At 38.7% G+C, this 15,983-nt stretch overlaps 1 protein-coding gene across 1 annotated transcript in view; it reads right to left on the bottom strand.

The window, feature by feature from the left end:
• The window catches only part of LOC118019171 (guanylate-binding protein 6-like), a 73,847-nt gene that overhangs the window by 33,909 nt on the left and 23,955 nt on the right, over positions 1-15,983 (bottom strand). The window contains 3 exon segments of the mRNA XM_035018097.1: positions 7,224-7,459; positions 11,355-11,494; positions 13,099-13,705. The gene's annotated coding sequence lies outside the window, so the exon portion shown is untranslated.

Here is a 15,983-nt window from a genome sequence, read left to right as displayed (position 1 = left end):
ACAAAAGCAAAAACAAACATGGAACTATATCAAACTAAAAAGCTTCTACACAGAAAAAAAAAAAAAAAAAGAAGCCACAGGGTGAAAAGGCAACCTATAGAATGGGAGAAAATATTTGCAAACCACATATCTGATAAGGAGTTAATCTCCAAAATATATAAGGAAAACCTACAACTCAATAGTAAAAACACAAATAACCCAGTTTAAAAATGGGCTAAGGACTCAAATGGACATTTCTCCAATGAAGACATACAAATGGCAACAAGTCATGGAAAAAATGTTTAACATCACTAATCAGAGAAACACAAATCAAAATCCACTGAGGTATCACCTCACACCTATTAGACGGCTATTACCAAAAAAAAAAAAAAAAGGTAAGTCTTGGCAAGGATGTGGAGAAATTAGAATTCACTGATGGTGGGAATGCAAAATAGAGTGGCTGCTCTGAAAAACAGTAGGGAATTTTCTCAAAAAATTAAAAAATAGACTACCTTATGATCCACCAATCCCACATCTGGTTCTTATATCCAAAATAATTGAAGTCAAGATCTCAAAGAGTTATCTGCACTCCCATGTTCATTGCAGCATTATTCCCAATAACCAAGATATGGAAGCAACCCACATGGCCATTGACAGATAAATAAAGAAAATGTGATGTATTCATACAATGGAATATTATTCAGCCTTTTAAAAAAAAGAAGGACATCCTACCATTTGCATCAACATGGATAAATCTGGAAGGTGTTATGTAAGTGAAATAAGGCAATCACAGGAGAACAAATACTTCCTGGTTCCACTTGTATGAGATATCTAAAATTGTCAAACTCATAGAAGCAGTGAATAAAATGGTGGTTGCCAGGGGCTAGGTAGAGGGATAAAATGAAGAGTTGTGTTTAGTGGCTTTAAAGTTTCAGTTATGAAAGAGGAATAAGTTCTAGAAAACAGCTGTACAAAATAGGTCCAATAGTTAACAATAGTGTATTGTGCACTTGAAATTCTGTTAAAAGAAGGTGGATCTCTTGTTAAATGTTCCTGAAGAAAAAGAAACCTCAAAATAAAAAAAAAAAAATTAAAAAAGCACAAGGAAACTTGCAGGTGATAGATGTTTATAACCTTGATTGTGGTAATAGTTTCATGGTTGTATGCAAATGTCCAAACTCATCAATTGTATACATTAAATAGATACAGATTTTGGTATATCAATTATACCTCAATAAAGCTGTTTTTTTAAAAAAAATTTTTAAGTAGGCTTCACATGGAGCCCAATGTGGGCTTGAACTCACAACCCTGAGATCAGGACCTGAGCTGTTATCAAGAGTCGATCACCTAACCAACTGAGCCACCCAGGTGCCCCTCAACAAAACTGTTTTAAAAAAAATAATCCTGATGGCAGCTAGGTCAAGAGGGGGTTATTGATCATTGAAACGATCACTGAAACAGAAACCACAATTGACATAACTCTACTATGATTTATCAAATAGATAAATTATCTAAGCAAGACAAATTATCAAAGCTCAAATTCTTTTAACACTGGCTCATTTCAGCCCATAGTTTTGGGAAGAGACCATAATCCTGATCTAACAATAACTCATCAGGAACCCATGTGTTCTGAAGATAAAACTACAATTATATCAGCAACTCACCTACTTCATGAATTCTAAGTAATTCCTGCCGACTCTATCCTGGGTTTACTTCCAAACGCCTCCCACCCTCCCTAATGCCCCACTTTGGAGATGGCCCGCATGGTGTTCTATGGTGTGCATTTTCCCTTGCTGCAATAAGCTAAATAAATCTAACCTTTCCCTTGGTGTATTTTGGTTGGTGAGTGTTTAAAATAAAAATATAAAATCAGTTAGGAAAAAATTTTATAATACAAATTGTCATTGAAAAAAAATTAATTAATTAATTTTAGAGAGAGGAAGGGAGAGAGAGAGAGAGAGGCAGAGGGAGAATCCCAAGCAGGCTCCACACCCCCAGCAAGGAGCACGACGTGGGGCTCAATCCCACAACCCCAAGATCATGACCTGAGCTGAAATTAAGTCAGACACTTAACTCACTGAGCCGCCCTGGCACCCCTGAAATTGAAAAATTTTTAAATACATTATATATATATAATAGTTTAGCCCACTAAAATCTCCTTGTAGCAATAGCACAATAACACTCTTAAAATAATGAGGAAATCCAGCACCCGGATTTTTGTTTTCAAATAATTTCTGTTCACTTAAAAAAAAAACAACAAGCAAACAGTGCTCATTTGGTGAAATTGCAGATTCGAGGTGCATGGGGAAAATACAAGTTGTGGCTAGGACATGTTTCTATGGCAGAGAGCCAAAGTGCACTTAAAGATTAACAAGATCATATCAAAAAGGATAGAGAGGCTAGCTTAATGAGCATCCTGTGGACAAAATTGGGACAATTTCAACATCAAAAAGAATCATGACTATAAGTGATTATAATCATATAATCTAAGCAAATATCTAGATCTAACTTATAGTGACAGGAATGGTGGGGGAAAGAAAACAAGGTAAATGACACCATGAGGAAATGAGCAGGCAGATTCTATGGGATATTCTGTAAGAAAACTAATATAGTTTCCTCAGAAAGCCAATGGTGTCTAAAAAATGAATAATAAAAACACAGAATGACTCTTCTAGATCAAGTATAAATGTATATAAATATAAACTTGGTTTGATCATGGTTCAAAAATATATAATATAATATAGTATATAAATATATACTATAAAAGTATTTTGGAAGGTAATTGGGGAAATTTGTACATAGGCTATCAGGTTATATTAGAGAATTACTAATTATTATCTTTATGAGATGTGCTAATAACATTGTGTTCATTTAGGAGAATGTACTTACTCTCAGGAGATGCATGCTGAAACGTGCAGGGGTGAAGTACATTGAAGTCTGCAACTTAGTTTTACATGGTTCATCCAAAAAAAGTGCAAAGAGAGCAAATGGAAAAATATTAACAAAAATGTAATCTTGATGAAAGGTATATGGGTGTTCATTACACTATTCTTTCTACTTTTCTGTATGTTTAAAATGTTTCAGTTTAATGTTGGGAGGGAGAAAAGAACTGTCCAAGTGAACAAAGATGTTCTTATTGTGCTGTTAAAAATATGTAAACACTGGGTACAGTCTAAATGTTCTACAATAAGAAATTGCTTAAATGCATTTGGTACCTACAGTCTGTCCAGCCATAGAACGAGCTCAGTTAGTCAATAAATATTCTCTCAGCAAATTCTTTGCATCATCTACTACCCAAAGCCCTGAGGACAGAGTGATAAAGAGGATAAAGTCTCAGCTCCCAGCGAGCCTACATTCTACTAGGGGAGCCCCTGAAAAAACCAACAAGTGAGCAAGATCATTTCAGATAGGAAGGACACAGGCATGAAGGAAATGCCAGACATCAAAGGAGGCTTCCCAGATTGAGGGGTTTGGGAAGGCCACATGGCTGTGGCCATATTGGAGCTGAGGCTTGAATGACAACAAGGAGCTGACCAGGGGGACACCTTCTTAATCTTCCTGTCCTCACAAAGGAAAGCCCAGTGCCCAGACACTAATGTGAGCACGACAGTCTCCACAACTTGGAAAGGATGGTGGAAATTATGGATCATCGCTTAGAAAGGGGTTTGTGAAATGTTGTGTGAAAAGAGTGATATAAAACCACTTCTTTAATAGGATACGTTTGGGGGGAGATATGGAGATATGTATGCATATAGGATGATGCAGTGCAAACTATCAACAGCAGAGCAGTCTGTTGACATTCAGAGGTGACTTTCATTGTCTCTCTGTCATTGTCTGCTTTTCCTAAAGCATATACAAACGTGTTATTTTATAATAATTCAAAGGAAGATGTATGTCCCACCCTAGGGGGTAAAAACAAAAAAGCAGCAGCAGAGAGAGCCCACAGCAACTCCTGGGTGCTCAGAACGAAGGTCAGTCTGGACACCAGAGAACCACCATTCGGACACCACCTGGTGATAGTCCACCAGGTGGCAGCCTGCCCTGTTCCATAGTGAGGCGGCTACTCTCTACAAGTGGCTTCATACATTCGTAATGAAGAAAATAGGAGAAACTACTAATATGCCACCCGCAACGGGAAACTGGCTGAGTCTATGAAATTAAATCGAAGAATTAGTGTAGCTGTGACTGCCCGTCAGCGTCCTGACTGCTGCCAGAGAGGGAAGCAACTCCCATTGGTGGGAGCCAAGTGATAACCCCACAATTTCCTTAACCATTTTGCCAACCAGTCTCATTAGTTTCGAGGAGCAGGCCTGCTTATCACCTGATATCCACCAGAGGGCAGCAGAGGGTTATTTGGGTTTTGGTTTCTGTTTTGTTTTTTAAGCGCTGGAGTCCTCTATAGCACTTGCGAGAGGAAGACAGAGGGGAGAGAGAGAGATTTTTAAATAAATTTTATAAACAAGCAAGTGTAAGAAATTTACAACTTTGTAAGGTTTGTAAAAGTTTGTAAGAAGAGATTCAGGGCAAACAAGCCAAAGATGGTAGAAGAAAGTGGTAAGGAAATTTGATTCACCAGAACCTGCTATTAGTAAAACATAGAAGGGATGGAAGGAAATCAGGAATAAAGAAAGATCAACTTTTCTGAGATGGCAGGGAATATCAGTCAGCAAACCAAACTCCAGGTTATTGTACTCAGGGCTAGTTTTACATTCGTGTATAGTAGCATCGAGGGGTCCTATAAGTCCTATCTATCTATAAACATTTCCCCTTCAAGTACCCAAAGTTTTATGCCTTTATGTTTTTATGGCTATTTGGGATTAGAGCACTTACAAATACATATGTACTTGAAAAAATATATATTTTAAGCCTTTAATTTATGGAGTTTTTTTTTTCTTCTCTCTCTGTATGTTTTCCTTTCCTGTCTGTCTTTCAAACAAGTAGCTGGCTCTGTTTCATTGCTTTTGAAGAGGTCTGTAGCAGAGCCCAAAGCAACAATCTCCAGGTTCTATTTCACAAAACCTAAACCCATGGGAAAATTTAGATGTGTGGAAGAAAGAAAATAGAAAAGAGAATTTACAGGCGGTATCTTGGATGAAGTAAGCAAGATAGAGGGGCTTTTCCCAGCCCAGAATAGGATTTTCCTGGGAGTAGCGGAGGAAGTACAAGAAAAGATATGGGGCCCTGGGGGTCAGGGGAGAGCCAAGACCCTGGAAAGCAATGACTATGCCATTTTATTTTCTTTAAAGATTTTATTTATTTATTTGAGAGAGAGTATGTGTGCAAGAGCATAAGTGGGGGAGAGGGGCAGAGGGAGAAGCAGATTCCCCACTGAGCAGGGAGCCCGATGCGGGAGCTCCATCCCAGGACCCTGAGATCATGACCTGAGCTGAAGGCAGCCACTTAACTGACTGAGCTACCCAGGCGCCCCTGACTGTGCCATTTTAGACAAAGGAGATCAAGCACAGAATTGCAAAGGGCCTTGTGGTAGAGCCCAGAAAGATCACGTAGGTCCATGTGAGGCCCAGGACTGCCATTCATGGCCGAGATGTGCAAAGGCCAAGTTGAGTCCTCACTGTGCTCAGGTGGGGTTCATCCACCTGGTCATGACCAGTCCTCATCACATAACTACAGAATGGTCTTACAAACCCTCACCAACTGGAGGATAGGAAGAACAAATGCAGAAGGGGATAGAGAATCCCATCTTTCCCCAATCATGTGTGATTCTGAATTTTTCCCCAAAAGTTTATTATCTAGGTATGAGGCTCCTAGACCCTTGGTTTTCCACTTAAAACCCTCTCATCCATTTCCCTGATCATAGAAGCAAAGGTGGTAAAAAAAAGTAGGGCAGGAACACTCAGGAAGAGCTTCCTTGTCAAAATCTAGTGGGGAAAAGGGTGAAGTATTATCATGGTGAAAGTAAACTTGATGTGTTGTCTGGGTTTCATTTTTTTTTTTTCCATACAGTTCCTCTTGCTTAATGCCAGTAAAGTACTGAAGATCTGCCTGCTTTGTATTAAATGTTTGAATAATAAAAACAAGACCATTTGCTTACTGCTTTCTGAACTATTGTAAATCTTCAAAGCCTACCTGTTCTCATAGTCTAGCAGGCCCAAAAGTCTGAATATCCACTGGGGTAGAACCATCTCTTCTGACCTCTAAAGCATTCTAGTCCCTTTTTCCTTTAAAGTGCCTTCTTCTCTTTTATCTGCCCTTAGGCTCCAGGCACTTTCCCTCGGCAGATCTCTGCTCTCCACTCTCTCCTAAATAACGGCATTCCTTTGGATCCAATGCTATGTGATAGCTGTCTTGTCTGATAAACTAATATGTGGCTCTCTGTGGTTTGCATTCTGGTTTCTCAGCACAGAAGTGATTGGCTGTAAGTTCGAAGGCTTTTTCTTCCAGTGAACTTGGATCTGTACATCCTTCTACCCTGGGGAGCCTCATAGCATAGCCAGATTATGAAGTGGCTCCCCCTGCATTAGTCTCTTGACATTATCTCATCATTTGACAACTATTCATTAAGCATTTACTATGTGCTGGGCATTGTGTGTGTGTGAGGGAATCAAAACAAATAAGCCATTGTCTTTTTCTTTAAGGGTTTGTAGGTAACTAGGAAGGGACAGAGTCAAAGTCAGCTCCATAGTTAATTTTCTGAGACTTTCATGCAAGCAGTGCATGTCCAAAATCTGCTACGAGGTGTGATCATTTTCCTCTTGATCCATGGCTGAGAAATGCATTCTTGTCGGTCAGGGCATTTTTGAAATGGTTGACCGTGTCTCCAGTACACACACATACGTACACTTTTGTTAATCATTTTGCCCTGCTTAATCCGTGGGCAGCATGGAATGGCAGAGTTTGGAAAGCATGCCCCAAATCCTGGGCTGAACTCAGAATGACCCCTTGCTCCCTTTTTCCCATTGGCTCTTTCCAACCCCAACTTGGCTTTGGAAAGTTCAGTCCACACTTGGCAGAAACTAAGGTGCTGACTAATTGTTGACCTAAGCTTTTTTTCAAAGCTTAAGTTGAATCATATTGAGTGAAATTCAACCAAAACAACCATCATATTCCTTACAGTTGAACTACTATAGTAGTGAAGTGATATTTCTTCCAAATTAACTAATTTGACTAGAAGGAGCCTCTCCTGTGACTGGTTACTTTTTAGAAAGGCTGACTAAAACTAAATTTTCCTTTGAGAATGCCAGATACCTTCCAGATGAAGTATTTTTATAGACAGCTGTAATTACCTAGGACAGATCCAAGGGTATGACTCCTGGAGTTCCCATGTCTTAGATGGCTTTGAGCCAGGAAGGCCAGGATGTGTTGCGGGGGAGGGCGGCGCAGATCACACAGCCTTCCTGAAACTCTGTGTTCAGACCCCTCCTCACTCTCCTACAGGAGGCCGGGAGGAGGGGGGAGGGGAGAGGAGTGACAGCTTCCACACCATACGCTGACAGACTCATAATCTCACAGCAGACCTCACCTGTTGGCAGAAAGGCAGAGTGATTATATTGAGTTTATAGTCACTATGGGCAACCTGGTAACAGTACACTTTTTTAAATTAACGGCAAGTCTAGCCAGCTGAGTGTTTTATTTTTGCTGACATCCTTTCCTTAGTTCTAAAACTGAGATTGTGCATAAATGGAATGTGAATTACAATTTTAGGGGTTTCAGAAGACATCACTGCCCACCTTGCTGAGCCACGTCTTTAGCTTGAGACAGGGATTTCTGTTTTAATGCAAATATCACTGGGAGAGACAGCCATTACACCTTATGGGTCCTTTACACCTTGATCTGGATGAATTTTGGATTACTTCCTGAGACACAACTGACCAGGGCAGGTGAGATCAAGAATATGAGGAGTGTGAGAATGAGCACCTGAATGGGAAATGGACACGGATCTATACAGAAGTACTCAAGGGATACGTGACTGCTGCAAAATTTTATGCCAGGCCAACTCTAGTTAGAGCAAAGTATCTTCTGTCTGATACCTCTCCATGGTCACATTTTTTCAGAATATTTATTCCTAGAGATAGAAATCTGGCTTTGCGAGATAGAGAGCTTGTTATACATGGTCATCTTTAAATAACTGTGCCTCCAGAGTAAAATAAATGTTTATATAACTGTAGATACACAACCCAGAAAGTTGACATTTAATATCTTGCTCCAGAATTAAGGCTTTGGACATATCGGAAAGAACTTGATAGTCCATAGGGCCCACTATGTAGAAATGATCAGTGGCCCCAGAGTCTCCAAAGTTGGGAGCTCCTGTTTGCAATCATGTCTGTACATGAAAGGACTTCATACAGTGGTATTCAAATGCTATAATTTTATGATGATAGAAACATTCTCATAACACTGCACCTTTTGCTATAATTGTAAGTTAGGCAAAAAGCCTATTTATATTCCAAAGATAATTCCCAGTCCCTATGCACAAAGGCACTATTTGTCCCTCAATAATTTGTAGTAAATGCTAGAAATAGTTCTCTAGTACCTATAAACATTAGTCTTCATATCTCATCCAGTGCCAAGAATCAAAGATTACTACTTGTCATTTTCATTAAATTCCAATAAAAATTATAATAGAAAGGCGCCCCTGCCCAATCACTTGTATTTTAATACATTCTTTTGATGAAAAGAAACTCAATAATTGGGGCGCCTGGGTGGCTCAGTCGCTAACCGTCTGCCTTCGGCTCAGGTCATGATCCCAGGGTCCTGGGATCGAGCCCCGCATCGGGCTCCCTGCTCCGCGGGAAGCCTGTTTAACTCTCTCCCACTCCCCCTGCTTGTGTTCCCTCTCTCGCTGTGTCTCTCTCTGTCAAATAAATAAATAAAAATCTTTAAAAAAAAAAATACAAGTGATTGGGCAAAGATAGTTATAGCATCAATAACTAACCTATCTGTATCTGAGTATTTCTAGAATATAAGTCAAAGGTAAAGTTAAGAAAGGATGAGGATGTGGACAAGAAATTTAAAATATCTGACCCCAAAAAAGAAATAGCATTTAGAACATTCAAGAACACCAGTACATTAACAAATAACAGCAACAAACAGCTAGTTAAGCCAAAAAAAGAAATGAGCAAAGAATTTATATCCATATAAATTATATGTGTGTTATACACATATAATTTATAATTATTATCTATAGACAGGAGAAACCTGAAAACCAGCAAGTGTATAAACTTACGCTCAACTCCACTAGTGCTCAAAGAAATTCAAAAATAAATGATAGTGGAGCACCTAGGTGGCTCGGTCTGCCTTTGGCTCAGGTCATGATCTCAGGGTCAAGGAAACTAGTCAAGGAAATGGATTCTCCTGTGACTCTCCAGAGGGAACCGACACCTAGATTGTAGCCCCATAAGACCCATTTCAGGCTTCTGACTTGCAGAACTATAAGAAAATAAACTTGTGTAAAATAAATTTAAAGCCACTAAGTTTATGGTGATTTGTTACAGCTGCAATAGAAAACTAATACAGTTAGAAATATTTCAGACTCACTTTAAGATCTTTAGAGCTGTCAGAAAGGTAGTAGATCTGTTTCCAACAAGGTTTAGCAACTAGTGAATACCACATATGGAACTAGCCTCTGGGTCTCTTGATGCCTCGGTGCTAGGCTAGTTCCACTACATCCTTCAGCTGACACGCCTAAGTGTCTGGACTAATAGCAACATGGAAGTGGGAGTCAAATTAAATACAGACATTAAAAGTGTGTGACTTGTTTCCAAGAGAGCACAGGTTTAAACATCAGGTGCCGAGACAAAATAATCCCTGTGGTTTTGTTACAGAGAATAGCCCAAGATACAAAAAGAAATGTTTCTATGCTTAAAGTCCAAACTTGGCTATATGTGAAGTAGTGCAATTCAGGTTGGATTCAACAGCTCTAGCAATGCTATCAGCGCATATTTTTGGGTTCTTAATAAAAATAGCTTTCACAAGGTGAGGACAGGTACAAATAATGCTATTATGGAGATTACTGTAATATTGTAAAAAGAAAAGAAAAAGACTGTTGGAGTTGAAATCAGAATTAGGTTCAACTTCCAACTCTGCCATTAGTTCTGTGACCTGGGTAAATCAGTTCACCTCTCTGAGTCTCAGATTCCTTATCCATGCAAGGACCCACATAGTCCATTACAGCTCTTTCATGCTAGAATATTCAGTGCTCTTTCAGAAAGCTGAACCAGGCTGGGGCCAGAGAGAGGAGCCCTAATGTTCACCTGGTGCTGTGCTCTGTGCTTCACCTCTGTCCTACTGGTCCATACTCACAGGTCCACAGCATCATGTTATGATACACATTTCACAACAGAGGAGCTAGAGACCCAGAGAGTTCAAGTAACATACTCAAATTCATGCACCAATGTTAGTTAGAACCAATTCTGTTTGACTTGAAATGTGGTGGTCTACCATACCATGCCATCTCCCATCTCCTCCCCAAAGGTAAATAATGAAACTAACACTCACACATTTTTCAGGATGTAGACATTTCCATACCCATTTGTTCATTCACTCCTATCTGTAACCCTGTGACAGAGCCAAGGCAAACGAGGAAACGAGCTCAGATAATTTTAAGAAACCTGTCCAAGGTCACAGAGCTAGGAAATGGCAGAGATGGTGGACCTTGGATTTGAGCCTCTCTTATACTTTGCTCCTTCATGATGCCCCAGCACCCTTCTCTGCCACCACTAAAGGGACCTTGAGTAAGTCATTTAACATCTCTGAACTTCAATTCCTACTACTATAAGATCTCAATTATAATACCTGCCCCAAAAGCCATCCTGAGGATTACAGAAGTCTGAGAAAGTATTTTACAAGCTTGAAGAATATACAAACGACAGGAATGTTTCAGCTTCCCCTGAGCAGTGTTCATTTCTGTCATCTGTTTTAGCTTCTTTCTTGAAAGTTTAGACAGAACAATCATGACACATCAGGAACTAAATACCTCTATGAAATATAATTCTGTAATGCCTAGGACAGGCTGCAGGCTCACCAAACATGTGTTTGCTAAGAGAAGAGCCATTAATCAGTAGCTGTCCAGAAAGACAATCCTAGCAAATGCTCAGATCATCAATAACAGCATCTAGGGTAATAGTCCATTAACTGGTATTGAAAACACAATTTCATGTCACTGCATTTTGGTGCCAAGGAAGAATCCATTCGCCAAGAATGAAGTCCAGTATAACACTGAACCTGCTGTGGGATGTCAAAACCAAAACCAAATTAACAGATCACACAAAGTGGTTTTTCCTGCCATCTTGGTAAATGAAGATACTATGTGGTTAGCAGACACATCATTGACCACAAAGAAGGAGCTGTGTTGTCATGGTAAACCAGTCCTATCCACAAGTTCCTACCATATGAATGTACCCATCATGTAGACTCACTTGAGATATAGCTGGATCTTTTCATGAGATTGACTTGGTTCTTGTTAACCATTACATTTTCTTTCAGAGTAATTGTATTAATTTTTTTGTAAGTAAAGAGGCACCTTCTTTTGCTTGGTCGTAAGCAATGAATGTGTAGTCTGTGAAAGGAGAAGAAGGTGGGCCAGAAAAAAGAAAGGAGATAAAGAGGGTTCTTCACAATGATAAATGTTTATTTCATGAAAAAGTTATACTATTTCTACAATTTTATTAATAATAGAGCCTCAAAATCAATCCTCAAACAAATGTCAAATTGTTGAAATCACAGACTACATATTTGACCAAAAAAAAATTAAGCTAGTAGTAAAAAATAAAAGGTAACTAGAAAAAAATTCATGTATTTTAAATAACCTGTAGGTCAAAAGAAGTAACAGTGAGAATGAGAAATTATTTTGAACGCTTCTTTGTAATGACAAATGATGTATACATTCTTAATTTGAGTGACAGTCTGTGGGGTTATTTTTTGTTATCTAAAATGCAGGGCATATTTCTGTTCAGTTGGAAAAATACAGCATGGTACTTTCACATCAAATATAATTCCTTGCTTTGTGAAAACACATTCTGAGAATCAGGATTGAATCTTCATTTGCTTAATGTTAATAACATCCCATAATGATGTCTCAGGTTAGTTCTTGTTGGCTAGAAGCCAGGTGTTTATATGTTATATATATATATATATTTTTTTTTTTTTTTTTTTGAGAGAGGGAGAAAGTGCATGCACATGCGGGGGGAGGAGCAGAGGGAGAGGGAGCAGCAAAGAATCTCAAGCAGACTTCTCGCTGGGGTTGGGGTGCTTTGATCTCACAACCTGAGATCATGACCTGAGCCAAAGTCAAGAGTCAGTCACTTAACGGACTGAGCCACCCAGGCGCCCTAGGTTATATTTTTAAATAACAATGGAAGAAAATTAGATCCAATCACTGTATTCTAGTTTTATATCATGTGTGTCAATCCCTGAAGGGGAAGAAGGTCTCTTTAATGTGATTTTCTGTATGCCTAATGACATGAGTTTATGACTAAAGACAATATGCTAGTCAAAATAATTTCTCAACCTGATATAATAAGGATCAGCTTGCTATAATGGGAATAATTTTAATTTAAAAAATCTTATAATGAACTAGCCAAAAGAACACTTTTAAAAATCCTTTCTTTAATGGAAGATTTACCTGTTGATGAGTTTCTTTGACTAGCATTGTAGTTCACTTTGATTATGAATTAATAACTTACATATTGAAAATAAACCACAGATCCACCATGACAAGTTGCTGGAGAATCACAGATGGCGCATTTTAAAAGGACATTACCAAAATTTTTTAATTAGAAATTTTGAAATATGTGGAGTTATTTCAAATTAGTCCTGGTAATAGGAATCAGGAATAACTTCAATTCATATACATCCCCAGAGCTGCTGCTTCTATCAATCCTTTTATTATTGTATAGATTCCAGAGGTGGAAGACATGTGCTTGAATCTTAGCTCTGCTGCACGCCACCTGTGTGCTTACGTTCTCTGAGCATGTCTCCCCCTCTGTCATTTGGGCATAACGATGATACCTCAAGAGTTTATCTTTATCAAATCTGTAATGACTATGAAAATGTTTTATAAATTATACATGTTATTAGTATTAAATGTTAATAAGTAACAAAACATATCTGTTTGTTCAAATTCTATCAGTTATCAGCCTTAGAGACAAAGAACATACTCACATTTTAAGTTCTTCCCTGTTCTATTACAATACTGAAAAAGCAAAGAAAGGTATTGAAAACATTCGGCAAATGCAAGGCATGAGTTGACCTGGGTATAACTGAATCTGTGGAATACTGAGGAGCTCTAAAAATTGTCTCCAGATTATTTCTCAAGCTCACTCTACACGGAATATGCTAACACCATTTAGTAAAAAAGTGTATGAATATTCTATCACATAGAGGTGAGAGTGGTGTGTGTTATGGGGACTAGAAAGATAAATAAGGTAAAATCTCTGTCTTTGAGGGCAAAGAGTAATGAATAGTCCTTAGTCATCCATCATCAGTTGGGATAATTTTTTACAAAATTATTCTGCCCCCCCCATCTCTTTCTCTCTCCCTCCCTCCCTGGGTCTGCATGTCTTGCCATGTAGTTGCATACACTTAAATATATGCGTGTGTATATGAATATATATGCACCATTGAGTATATGTTCATATATCATCTTAATAGCCTCTGGGATCATTTCTTACTCACAAAATTACTTATCCCAAAACAAGTTCTTACCTCAGTCTTTCCCACCTCAGTAAATGGCACCACCATTCACCTGGTTGTTCAAGCTATAGGGAGCCTTGAAAAATAAGAGTGAAAATAAACATTCTTTTATAAATGAACTTGAAATACCCAGAACTATGCTATTGATAGATATTTCTGTTGATCCAGTTTGCAGATTAGGAAACTGAGAGTCATGGTTTTAATAGCTTGCCCAAGGCCATACAGGTAATGTGTGATAAAACCTGGAATTAAAACCTAGATCTGTCTTATTGTAGAAACCATTTTCTCTGTGTGTGTGTGTGTGTGTATGTTCATGAAAGTATGGATAATTATTACAAAAAATGTATAAGAAAAGCAAACTTAAACATTTAATCTGTAATGTAAAAAGTATAAAAAACCTTTTGTGCACATTGATAATAATCAGAGTCATAAAAGGACATATTTTAGGGAATGTGCTAATTCCTTTTTGAAAACTCAGAGGTGTCTGGGTGGCTCAGTTAAGTGTCCAACTATTCATTTCAGCTCAGGTCATGATCTCAGGGTCGTGAGATCAAGCCCCACATTGGGCTCTGTGCTGGGCATGGAGCCTGCTTGGGATTCTCTCTCTCCCTCTCCCTCTGCCCCTCCACCCCTACTCACATGCTCTCTCTCTCTCTAAAAATACAGACATACATATATGCATACATATATACATGCATAAATGAAAATAAAAGAACTCATCAAGATATTTTAGTGGACCGTGTTGCTGTCTTGATATGGTAAATTGTTTCTAAAGATGGCCAACTTCCTCTTGTCTCTGGATACCCAGGCCACTCCATCCTGGAGAGATGGAGTCTATTTCTCTTCTCTTTGAATCGGGACTCTCCTTGTGACTTGTTTTGTTAAAAATTATATGGCAGAAGTGACTCTTTGACAGTTCAAGGCCTAGGCCTTAAAAAACATGGTAGTTCCTGTTTTTACTCTCTTGGAAGGTAGCAGCCATATAAAAAAGCTCAACCACCATGTTAGAGAGCCATTTGGATGGATAGGTGGGTGCATGGAAGAATGGGTAGCTGAGTAGATAGATAGACAGATGATAGATTGATAGACCAATAAGTAGATATATAGACACCATGTATATAGAGAGAAGCCCTGAGTAATTAGAGATTTTGAAGGAAAAGACAGAAGCCCAGCCAGTCTCCAGCTGATCCAGCACTGCCAGGTGAGGCACCAGACTTGCAAGTGAAGCTTGTAAATGTTCCATCTTTAACTGAACCACCCCAACCAACACCATATGAACAAAGACAAGCCATCCCCACTGAGCCCTACCCCAAACACAGAATCATGAGAAAATGAATAGTTGTTACTGCCTGTTGTTTTAGTTACCTATTGCTGTGTAACAAACCACCCCAAATTATAAGCAATATGTAACTGAAACACCTAGAAAATTGGTCCATATTATATTTCACATTGAGCAACAGAACCAAAAGTTATGAATGTAAAATGGCTTGCTCAGTTTTTTAATCAAGCTGAAACTAAATAACAAGTTCTTATTACTTGCAGCTTAGTGGAGACTGTGAATCTTTTGTTAATATAATGCCTGACATGACTTATTTTTGATGTTCAAATTTGGAAATAGCAGGGCTCTGGGCCAATATCCCATTTACCTCTCAAGGGAAATATAACAGATTTTGAAAGGTTAAGACAAAAAAACTGAGTCTTTTGAGAGATGTGATTAAGAAACTGGGATATCCAAACAAATGGTAAATAGAAAATATTCCTCCCAAAGTCAGTTTATTTAGTTTAAAACAGCATAAATTAAATTCAGTGAAGCTGCAGAGTTTGAAAAGGAGAATAAAAGAACTTTAAAAAATGTCAGAAATCATTTTACAATAGCTGGAGACAAAGTCAAGTGAATTTTTTTTTTCCTTAATTCCTGCCAACGCTGGGAAAGACATAGATGAATGAGCTCCAGAGCCAACCTCCATCCTCAAACTAGGCACTAGTGAGGTGCCTGAGTGGCTCAGGCCATTAAGCGTCTGCCTTCGTCTTGGGTCATGGTCCCAGGGTCCTGGGATCCAGCCCCACTTCGGGCTCCCTGCTCAGCAGGAAGCCTGCTTCTCCCTCTCCCACTCCCCCTGCTTGTGTTCCTTCTCTCGCTGTGTCTCTCTGTCAAATAAATAAATAAAATCTTTAAAAGGAAAAAAAAAAAAAAACACAAAAACTAGGCACGAGTTTCAGTCCCTCCTCCATTGAAGTTCAACAAGAACTATTTAAAAGGAGCAATATTTTCTTAGGTTGGATTTCAGATCCCAGTCTGTCTTCATTGGTCATCTCATGAAATTGGAAATGGCCAGAACACAGACAAAACCAAA

This window comes from Mirounga leonina, unplaced genomic scaffold (genome assembly GCF_011800145.1).
Source record: "Mirounga leonina isolate KUSES-001 unplaced genomic scaffold, KU_Mleo_1.0 Mir_173, whole genome shotgun sequence".
Classification (NCBI taxonomy): Eukaryota; Metazoa; Chordata; class Mammalia; order Carnivora; family Phocidae; genus Mirounga; species Mirounga leonina.
This window is presented reverse-complemented; position numbering and strand designations above follow the sequence as displayed.